General features: G+C 46.7%; 1 pseudogene; it reads right to left on the reverse strand.

Moving 5' to 3' along the window:
* Positions 1–11,129: 11,129 nt before the first annotated feature.
* LOC144775785 (large ribosomal subunit protein uL23 pseudogene) lies at positions 11,130–11,632 on the reverse strand (annotated as a pseudogene).
* Positions 11,633–11,890: the final 258 nt, after the last annotated feature.

Raw genomic sequence — 11,890 nt, forward strand, 5'->3', positions numbered from 1 at the left:
AAAAGTTGGTAATAGGAGATAGCGATGTTAGCGACTGTTTCCAGTCGCTAACATCTTGGCACTCCCACTTTGCATATCATTAGTGATAAATATCACTGACATGCAAAGTGGGGCCCATGATGGTCGCTATCTCCTATTAGCTGTCGCTAACTGTGTTAGCGACAGCTTGGTAATAGGGAGATAATTTTATCTCCGCTTTCTTGGCTTTTAAAGCCAAAAAAGCGGAGATAAAACCCCTTGATAATATACCCCTAAGTTTTTTTTTTGCCAAGGACAAAGAAAAACATTGCAGCTTCGCGTGTTTACGATGTTTTGTTGTTTACATCCTTGTTTAACACTAAAAAAATGGTTTGCAGAAGATATGCCAGGCCATTCTTCTCAGGACTGCAGTACAGGAGTTTGCACCCGAATCAGGATTAATGATCATTGCAGCCTTCCCCGATACAAAATTCGGACCTAGCAAGTTTTGTGCACAGAAAAACTACAATATTTTACGTTTTGCACGTCAGAAGGGGGGTAAATAAGCAGCTTTCTATGCTTTGCCCCATCCTGAGTTGCTGAACTGAGGTAAAGGAAATATTGCTCCTTGTAAACACTAGACCCCACGGTATTGTGTGAAATGAACTCCTAAATTGAGTGGGGTATCAGAAAAAGGTAATCTGTGTTTTATTCCTGGACAGTGCCATTGTGCCTAACAAAAGTTGAGAAAAATACGACCCTGCCCATTTTCCATACATTTTCTACGTGGAATTAGGTTGTAAATATGCACATTATCTGAATTACATTTCACGTCCTATTTGACTTGGCTCTTTCAGTATGAAAATTAACTAGCTGAGCAGAAAAAAGTTAGCCTTCACCAACTGGCACATGCATCAAGTTATTTTATGATCGCAAACGTTGCAAATTGCAAAAAAAAGACCGTTTACGATCGCAAAATAGGCCTTCGCAATGTACCAGCACCAAATAGCGAAATTGCATGGAATTCGCAAAAATAAGGAATCGCGAATTTGAGAGTCATGATATAGCAAATACTTAACTGCGAATCGCAAATAAGGACTCGCAAAGCTATGCACAAAAAATCGCAGACAGCGATTCCCATAAAAATCGCTATTTTGCAATCGCTATTTACCGAATTTTACAGGCAGGTGGTAAACAGATGAAAACAATCTCAGCAGGTGCAGCACATCAGCAAAGTATTGAAACAGGCCAAGGAGTACTCCGAATATTTCACTATGGCAGGGCTCTATGTCATGGCAAGGAGGATGAGGCTAGGAGCTACAGCACAGAGAAGAAGGAGATTACAGGAGCGCATCTTTAGAGTGTGCATCACATTGTTGGGGCAGACTGAAGAGGAGATCTATGACAAGTACAGGCAAAATGCTGCCATGATCCTTGACCTGATTGCAGAATTGGATCCCCTACTGCAGCGCCAGACTCACAGGACACATGCCATTCCCATTCATGTGCAGGTTCTATGTTCCCTGCACCTACTAGCGTCAGGCAGCTTCCAGGGTGTAGTAGCTGTAGCTACAGGGGTCTCACAGGTTCCCTCTCACGTTTCTTTAATGCATTCCTTCAGGCCATGTTGATAAGGATCGCCACCACATTAGCTTCCCCGCAACCGCACAAGATTTGTTTAAGATTAAACAAGACTTCTATCAGGTAGCCCGGTTTCCCCATGTAACAGGTTGCATAGATTGCACTCATGTTGTCATTTGTCCACCATCAGTGAATGAGATCATCTTTAGGAACCTCAAATCCTATTGTTCACTGAATATCCAAGTCATCTGCAATGTAAAAAATATCATCACTGACATTGTGGCACAATACCCTGGCAGCACACATGACTCGTACATATTTAGACACAGTGGCATACACACTTATCTCCTTGGGGGTGAATTTGGAGAAGGACATCTGCTTGGTAAACAGTAAACACATGTTACATTTTCTCTGACACTATGGCCTAATGGAAATGCATATCTTTTACTAACGGTTTGCTTATTACCCTGTAGGTGACAGTGCATATGCCGTGCACAACTACATCCTGACACCATTCCTCAACCTAACTACCCCAAGTGAGCAGCTATATAATGCAGCACACATTGCAACATGAAACGTCATGAAGTGCACCTTTGGGAAGCTGAAAAGTAGGTTTTGCTGCCTCCACAAGACTGGTGGGGCATTGCAGTATTGACAGACACCTGCTGCAGAATTGTGGCCCCATGTGCCATGTTGCACAACATCGATACTAGGAGAGGCATACCCCTGGAACTGTCAGACAGAGAGCCTGAGGAGGACAACCAGCCAGGGCAAGCAGTACGAGCAGCAGCTGGGGCAAGCTTAGTAGAAGGGAGAAGGAGACGTGCAAAAATTACACAACGTTTCTTTTGAGGTGAGTAATGATGAGACACTACACAGCAGGTTTGAACTGTACAGCATGTATTTTCATGTAGCAATGTGGTTGTGTTAACCTCTTCCTTGCGGCTGGGGCCGTCCGATTTGCGCACACGTAGAATTTGTCCGCACAGCGGCGAAATGTGTGCCGCAGCGAAGCAGTTAATGCACACATACTAGGTGCTAAATAGCACAGTGAGTGTAAACAACATAAATCAACAACACATAAACATCAGACTTGTATGTCAGTCACTACTATAGCAATGTCAATGGTTACATCACCTTATAGGAGTTAGTTTGCCAAGGCCACACTATTTCCTAAGACCAAGCACTCCCAAACGCCTTTTGGTGGCCTCACTCGCGTCCCTCATGGAGGCTTCGGAAGGTGTGGTACTCCTAGTGGTGCACCTCCTGCATGTTGTCACTGGCACCAACAGACTACTGAGGCTGGACACCTCCTCACTCCCCCTCCCACGTTGCATTGCTGCCCCCAGCAGTAGCAGTCTGTATTTGCTCTACTTTATTGTTATAAAACACAAGGGAACCCAATATGCAATTGGTCAGGGACCTTGGGTACATTACTATTTTTAAAGACAATAATCCCTAGACAATTAGATAGAGTGTAAATTAAAGTAGACCCAATCAGTGCTATATTATATGTCCCGCCCAACAGCTTTTACTGTACAATAAACTTGTAAAGCAAAATAGGCAAAAAATTCAAGCGGGTCACAACCTGCGTCCTACTGACATAGACATACAGACAACATTGAAGGAGGGGTTCAGGCAAGGAAAGCGTGTCTGCATTTACATTAGATATAAGTACAACAGACAGAATACTTCGCGCACACCATTACAAGTTCAACATTGCAATATAGTCAATGCATATGGTGTTCAATCTATCAATGATGTTTCGATCCCTATTTTAATCAGTGGGATCATCTTCAGGACATTAAGGTGACATGCCTGTATACCATTGCTCTAAATATCAGAGCGAGTCTCCTGACTGCACCAAGGATCCGCTCGTGCAATCCGCCGGGAACGTGACCTCAACAGAAGCCGAGACTTGCTCGGACTTCCTATCCACGGAGCCGCGCACGCGGCTCCGCTTTAATTCCGGCCCCCTTAACTAAAAGGTGCCCTACCTGCCCAGAGCCAGTAAATGAAAAATAAAATTATGTCATTATTTTATTTCTCATTTTGCGCCTTTGAGCCAGCTTGTGATGGGAGCGGCAGGGCATTGGGAGTAGGAATGTGACATGCACTCCACTCCCTAAGTGCACATATGTAGTTTTCACCGGCCATCACAGGTCGACCTAGAAGACACATGCAGACTTAGGTTTTCTCTAGCCCAGCTGCATTCAGCTGCTGGGCTGGAGAAACCCCACAGACTCCTTGGTTTGAGATGGGAGTCTTTCCTGCCTGCTGAGACGAATCCCTGTGCTGCTCTCACGTGAGAGCAGTGCAGGGAATTGCAGGGAGTCTGTGATGTGGCCCCAAGGCTAGCTAGGACCAGGAAGGACAGAGACCGAGCGAGACGTGGGAGTCAGCTCCAGGTAAGTTTCCACTTTACATTAATTTTTTATTATAACCCCCACACCCCTGTGTACTCCCCCTCCCACGCTCCCTCCACCTGCCCCCACCACCTCTTTATTGTGGCGGCTGCGACTGCGCGGAACATCTCCCTGGCAAATCCAATCAGGTGAGGGATTGGCACTCATGCCACTAGCAATATGCCAGTCTTTGGTAATTCCATCCAGAGATGTTTCAGGTAATCCAGTCCAGGTGGGGTCCTTTTATGATGGACCTGTTTACCTCCTAGCTGGACCATCATCTGGACAGATATTGCCCGCGCCCAGACACAGTGGTGACTGATGCCTTCATCCAGGACTGAAGCAAGGAGAGGGGATATGCATTTCTTCCATTCTCCAATTCTCCAAGATAGTTAGGTTGTATACGCAGATTCAGAGACAACAGGCAGATCTGGTAGTAATCAGCCTGGTTTGGAGATCTCAAGTTTGGTTTCTAATTCTGAGTTAACTTTTTGGGGATTTTCCAATCCCTCTACCCCTATTATTGGATTTCCTCCGAGATCCTCATATGAATTCTCATCACCTGGTCCTAGCAGGCTCCCTTTGTCTCATGGTGTGGAGGATTACCAGGGGCGCTGGAAAGTCCCAGGTATTTAACGTGAAGCTTCCATCTTACTTGCCAAATTTTGGGCAGATGGCACAAATAAAATATACCACAAGGCCTGGTCCTGATGGTTGGAGTCGTATCATCAAAGGAAAGTGGATCCCGTGAGGTCAGATGTTGTCTGCCTCTTGAATTTCCTTGACTCTTTAGATTCCTAGGGTCTGGTTTACAGGTCTATTAATTGCTTTAGATTTGCCATTTCCACAAGTCATTCGCCACTGGAGTGGTGGGCATGTGGATGAACATCCGTTGGTTTGCAAACTCCTCCAAGGCATCAGGCTATCTTTACCTTCAGAGCTCAGGTGCTCTACATTGTGGGATGTGTGTAGGAAGGTGTATACCTGACTAAGGTTACACCAGATTTTTTGCCTTGTGTTTAGCTGGTTTTCGACTTAGTTGGCATGGGATCCTGCTAATCAGGGCCCCAGGCTATCTGCTCCCTCTGTAAAATGGACTCCATGTACCCTAGGTACATACCTAATTGGATATTGGGTCACCTTATGAGCCCCTGTACAATGTACTATAGGTACCCAGGGCATAGGTGCATCCAAGGCCTACCAGGGGCTGCAGCATATATTTTGCCACCCCTGGCTGGCCATCCAAACTGACACAACTGGCTGATCACTCAGCTGGGGCAAGGTCGTGTAATCACCCCTTGCTTAGATGTAGTATACCCATGTCTAACCTTATATCTGGACACATATACACCTATAAGTCACTCCTATGGCATGCCTTAACAATCCTGAAGGCAGAGTGCTTGGTTTTATGTGAGATGGTGCTCTAGCATGAGCTGAGCCTGTCTGCAGCTTTCGGAACCATGTCCTTATAGCTGTTCCAGGATATTGCCATACCATATACTCTTAAGTGCATTATGTACCTCGCGGTCTGATGCTATCTTTGGTTTGGCTTTATCAAAACATGTTGTGTAAGGTGTCATACGCTTTGGAATACTACCCCCTCACCACTTCTGGCGACGGGGGTAGCATTCCACCCTTCTAGAGGGAGAAGACATGTTACTTCCATTAATCCCGGTTAAAGTTAACCAGAGCCTCAGCATCACAAAATGGATGCTGCTGCCACAGACACAAGTCTGGCCTCCTGCTGCTGGACGAAACTCCGGTAGGGGAAGCCTGGACAATAGGTTTCTTGTCACAGGGAGGTGCTAGCACCACCCCAGACAGGAGATAGTGGATTGGGGCAGGGAGGGCTGAATGAAACTAGACACTGCCTGGGGCACACAAGGAGTCCCATGCATAGGTCAGTTCAAACCGGTGCTGGGGCACTCCAGCCCCAGCTCTGGCATGAAACTGGACAAAGGTAAAGGGGTGTAACCACCCCCTTCCTGGGTCCCACCCATAGGAGTGACCTAGCAGGTAATCCACCCCTAGATTTGGTATATAGGTAGGAGCTGAGTCCCAAGACTTTAGATAATCCTGACTGAAACTCTGATACAAAACTCTGGACCCTTCGACATCCTACTCGACGTAGAAGACTGAAGAATCTCCCTTGTGGTCAAGGAGTGACCACCCTGTGCAAGCAGGCACCATCAAGCGCTCAACAGTTTGCTTTATCATTGCTCCTGCCAGAGCTCAAACAACAGAGCCTGACAAGAACTGGACTTCCAGACATCCAACAGCCCGATCCACAGCCACAGCAAAGCTGAGACCCATGGAGGTGACGAGAGACGTGGGACCGGCCATCTTGGAAAGCCAGCAAAGTGCTTTCTGTGCATCTCCTGAGGCACAATTGAAGCTGTGAATTGAGGATTGAGAAGCCCCAGCCCCGAGCATCCTTTGCACCGAAGATCACCTCTCCACACTCACTAAGTGCTGTGTGGGGCCTTTTTGCATTTTCCTGCTTGACACATCTGTCCGGTCATTTGCCCGTTGGCTAGTGGCCTCTGTGACGACGAACCTTTGATTTTCCAATGCTGGTCTGGTTGCTTCAGACTGACCCTTGCTCCCCTGAAAAGGAGTAGCCCATCAGACCTTGCTGGTCTGATCCAGAAGCCATCTTTGATTCCTGCGTGGGTTGCATTTGCCAAGGCCTGTTGACTCAAAATCGAGAACCAACACCGCCGACAGCGAGAGCCTTTGTGGGGCAGTCCGTGTCCAGCACCTGGTCATCGTCGACACCTCCTGGTCTACGTGGCAGTGGACACAAACTTCACGACAGCACCTGATCGCATCCCGACATCGCCTTGTTCCTTCCTGGTTCCATCCTGGTCACTGGCTAGTGACCCAGACTCTGTCCCCTCTGCTTTAAGGTACTCTTCATCCTCGATCCACCCTCAGATCCACCGGACTCTTCTCTCCTGGTCGTCTGCAGCATCTTTTCTCCAAGGCTCCATAAAACTCCACGACGAAACCCGACGCACTTTGACACCTATGCACCCGCTTCCTGTGGGTGAGGTAACGCGAGTAATACGGTGCTCCTGTAGAGCTTTACACCCCTAGTGTCCTAGTTTCAAGTGGTTAAGTTCTAGTCCAGTCGGAAGACTCCTAACTCTTTAACTTTCTATCTTTACGCACCCATTGACTTCTATGTGTGCACGCGTGTGCATTTAGACACTGCACCCGCATCCTGTGGGCCTCCTGCTCCCTAACTACTGTTAGTCCAGTGTAGCCCCAGCGATTCCAAAGGCCCTAGGCCTTACCATTGTTCGTGACGTGGTTCTTATACCACTATTTTAGTATATGGTTTTACGGGCCACCAGGGCCTATCCATATTAGTGCAACTGTTGTATGTTATATTAAGTTACTTGTTATGCGCTTGTGCTCTTGTGCTCATAAAGAGTTCAGGGGGTTGTTCAGATATAAATACATATATATTTTGAATATATAACCTGTGTGGTGTCCTTTCATTTGGTATTAAAAGGTTTGCATATGGTAAAACAGCTGGCTTCACATGCCCTCTTGAGTTTAGCCTAAGACTGCTTTGTCCATGCTACCACTAGGATAGCTGGTCTATAAGATTGACTTTACAACCATCCCCATAAGGGTTGTTTGGACTGGTGCAAGGTGCTCACTAGAATAGTGAACATCATATACTAGGCCAACTTCTCACATTGGTGTGCAGCGGGTGGGATTTGAGCTTGCTGTTGTTTTACCAATTGTAATCTTTTGATATCATTTGAAAGATCACATTAGGTACCCTAGCTACATATAACAAGACTTAGAATACATAAGTTCTACTGAACTTAGTTGTTGTAGAGGAAAGGGCCTAGCACACCCTGACTACAACTCCTAGAGAGGTTCAAGTAGGTAAACACATAGTGTAGGTAGGTGCACACACCACACCTCACTAGAAATCATGTCTACCACAGGAGAGCCAAGTGTGACTTTTCCTGGGGCAGGTGACCCTCCCAGGGCACCATCTAGATATGAAATGCTCAATTTCCAAGAGATGAGGCACTTGTGCACCTCAAGGAGATTGAAACAAGGTTCCAGCCCTACAATTCCCCATCTGATAGAAGTCCTAGAAAGGGCTGATGCTGAGAAGGCTGCTAGACAGGGCCCCTCAGTTCAGGTAGAAGAGGTCTTACCCTCTACAGATGATGCATCTGGTCCCACTATCAGAGAAGAAGAGGAGGAGGAACCAGAGGAAGGCTCTGAAGTAGAGATTTGCCAAGATAGCCAGGTTCCAGTAGGTAGACTTAGCTAGGCTAACCTAAGCCTACATGGGGCTGACAATGGGAACACCCATACAGACCCATCAGTAGACTTAACATGGGGTATGAGAGGAGGAGGTCTCACTCAGGTGACTCCCACCACTCTAATGCCTCAAGGGGATCCAATAACCCTGCTCATAGAAGGATGACCTCTCCTGAAAGGAGGGAGCATCAGGCTAGGATGAGGGAAGCTAATCTGAGGATTGAGAGGCAAGAACTTGAGGTTGCCCTTGCCAAAGAGAAGCTTGCCCTAGCTAGAGAGCAGAAGTTGGGTGGGTCAAGACCCACTGGTGGCATCAATATCCCTAAGGATAAAGACAGGTCCTATGACAATAGACACCTGAGTAAGATTCTGCCCCCTACAAAGATGGGGATGACATCCACAAATGGATAACTGCTTTGGAGAGGGCTTGCAAAGTACAGCAGGTACCCCAAAGTCAGTGGGCAGCAATCTTGTGGCTCTCCTTTTCAGAAAAAGGCAGAGATAAGCTCCGCACAGTTAGCTATGAGTATGCTAACAATTACACTGTCCTGAAGAGTGCTCTGATTGATGGGTTTGGCTTAACCACTGAACAGTACAGGTTGATGTTCAGGGATACCCAGAAGACACAGACTCAGGACTGGGTTGATTTTGTAGATTGTGCTACTACGGCTCTGGAGGGCTGGTTATTGGGCAGCAAAGTACAGGACTTTACAGGATTGCATAATTTGATTATGAGGGAGCAGATCCGTAGTAATCGTCAAAACCAGCTTCTACGCCAGCACCTGGTGGACTCAGATCTGACCTCTCCACAAGATTTGGGTAAGACGGCAGACAAATGGGTCAGAACCAGGATTAGGCCTAAAAATCAGGGTGGTGAAATGAAATGAAAATGATTCTTTTATAGCGCATGGCTACCCAGAGGCATCCCAGCGCTTAAAGCTACGACGACAGAAGGTCTGAGAGTGAAAGATGGGATCCAGTTATTAGTTAGTTTCTGGGGAAAAGCCATGTTTTTATTTTCTTGCGGAATGAAAAATGATTGGATTCCTGATGAAGGGAGAGGGGCATAGAGTTCCATAACTTTGAGGTGTTATAAGAAAAGAGGCGGCCACCAGAGCGAGCCTTATTGATTCTGTTGACTTCTGCCAGATTGAGATCATTAGAGCGGAGGTTTCTGGACATTTTATATGGTTTGATCAGGTTAGTAAGGATCGGGGGGCCTTTGCCTTGCAGATTATTATGGGCAATACAGAGGGCCTTAAAGTGTACCCGTTCTTTTATCGGTAGCCAATGGAGTGATCTTAACGCTGGCTTGGCTGAGGAGCGATGGTTGGTGCTCGTCAGCAGTCTGGCTGCTGAATTTTGGACTACCTGGAGTTTGCAGATAACAGAGGCCGGGGCTCCCAGGTAGAGCGCATTACCGTGGTCAAGCCTAGATAAAATCATGGCTTGGACTAGGATCTTTTTGGCTCTATCAGGCAGTTGAGGCAGGATTTTGCGTATAGGTTTTAACAAGCCGAAGCAGGTGGCCGCAGTTTTCCTGGCTTGTACTTTGAATGAAAGATCATCGTCTAACCAGAATCCTAAACTCTTGATCACACTTCTTGGGGTTGGGCCAGCGCCCATAGAAGGGGGCCATAACGTGGGGGAATTGAATGATGCCTTCTTGCCCAGTAACATCAGTCCAGTCTTCTCGTTGTTGAGTTTGAGCTGAGACTGGCCCATCCACTTTGCTACCTCCTCTAGACAGTCACTCAAACTCGTGTGGGACAGATCTGCCTGGTTCAGAGAGACCACGAGCTGAGTGTCATCAGCATAGCTGATTAATTCAATTCCGTAGGGGGCCACTATCTCGGCTAAGGGGGACATATACACATTAAAAAGTGTGGGGTTCAGGGAGGAGCCCTGTGGAACCCCACACTGCAAGGGTATCGGCGGTGAATGGCAATCCCCTTCAAATACTTTAAAATACCTTTCCTGGAGGAAATATTCAAGCCATGAAAGGGCTTTTCCCGAGACTCCGATTTTGTTTAGATGGGCTAAAAGGATAAGGTGGTTTACCGTATCGAAGGCGGTGCTGAGGTCTAGGAGGATGATGGCCACATTGCCACCTGTGTCCAGGATCCTCCTAGACTCTTCATCCACCTTAAGAAGTGCCGTCTCCGTCCTTTGTCCAGAGCGAAAGCCTGTTTGAGAAAGATGGAGTAGGTTAGAGGCTTCCAAAAATGAGGACAGTTGGGGGTTTACAAATCTTTCTGCCAGTTTACTGATACCCGGGAGAAGGGAAATGGGACGGTAGTTGGATAGGTCTCCAGGGTCCAGGTTAGTTTTTTTTAACAATGGTTTGACCATGGCAATTTTCCAGTCCCGTGGGATTGTGCCTGCTTCAATCGAGGAGTTGATCAGATTGATGACTGGAGTAGTGATAATGGGCAGGACTGATTTCAGGATGTTAATTGGAACAGGGTCAAGCGGCGAGCCACTTTTTACTGAATTGAGGAGGGGGTAACAATTCCTCAGTGAGCGGGGTTAAGGAGGAGAGTTCAGGAGTGGTGCCTTGAGAGGGAGGTTTAGTTAACGATAGTGATTCGGGGATGATAATGGGTGGGAGACCTAGGAGAATTTTTGGGATTTTAGTGTGGAAGAAGAGTGCAAGTTCTTCACAACGGGACCCTGATGTATTTGGGGCAAGAGGGGGGTCAGGGGTTTCAACAGAGTTTTGACAATTCTGAAAATCTCTTTCGATGAGTTGGGAGATGCAATAATTTTCTCTGCGTAGAAAGCTGTTTTTGCTGCCTTTAACGCAGATTTATAGGCCTTGATGGAGGCCCTGTATTTAGTTTTTATCTCTAAATCAAAGTTTTTTAATTTCTTTAAATTTTATTCTGAACTGTCCAGCGTCTACAGAGCAGGCTTAGATTATGCCAATTTTGTTGGCTACATCCAGTGCATCATAGTCTGGAGCTAGACGCACAAATGCCTTCTTCTCGCCGTCTGGCCTGATCAGGGTGTTGACCTTGGCAACATCAATATCATAAAGCTTCTTTACAGCCTGTTTGATCTGGTGCTTGTTAGCCTTGACATCCACAATGAAGACCAGCGTGTTGTTATCTTCAATCTTCTTCATGGCAGACTCCATGGTAAGAGGGAACTTAATAATCGCATAATGGTCAAGTTTGTTCCTACGTGGAGCACTCTTCCTGGGATACTTCGGTTGCCTCCTTAACCTCAAGGTCCTCGGCGTCCTGAAAGTGGGGGCTGTCCTAATTTTCTTCTTCTTGTGACTGTGTACCCCCTTAAGAACAGCCTTTTTAGCTTTCAAAGCCTTGGACTTTGCTTCAGTTTTAACAGGGACAGCTTCCTTCTTGGCCTTCGATGCCATGTTGGGGGTGAAAAAGCCTGAATCAAAGTCTTTTCTCCATTGTCTCTCCTCTTTTTTACATCCCTGTTTGAGTTTTCGGAGCTCTGGGCTAAACCAGGGATGATTGATTGTACCTCTTTTATGGATTACAGATTTCCTAGGGAGAATAATGTCCAGTGAGTGCTCTATCCACTGGTTAAACTCTGGGTTTGCTGTATTGATATCAGGGTTAGTGGGAGGTAAGGTAGTCCTTAGTACTTCCGACCATTCATTTATATTGAGTTTAGAC

Source organism: Lissotriton helveticus, chromosome 1_1 (genome assembly GCF_964261635.1).
Source record: "Lissotriton helveticus chromosome 1_1, aLisHel1.1, whole genome shotgun sequence".
Lineage (NCBI taxonomy): Eukaryota > Metazoa > Chordata > Amphibia > Caudata > Salamandridae > Lissotriton > Lissotriton helveticus.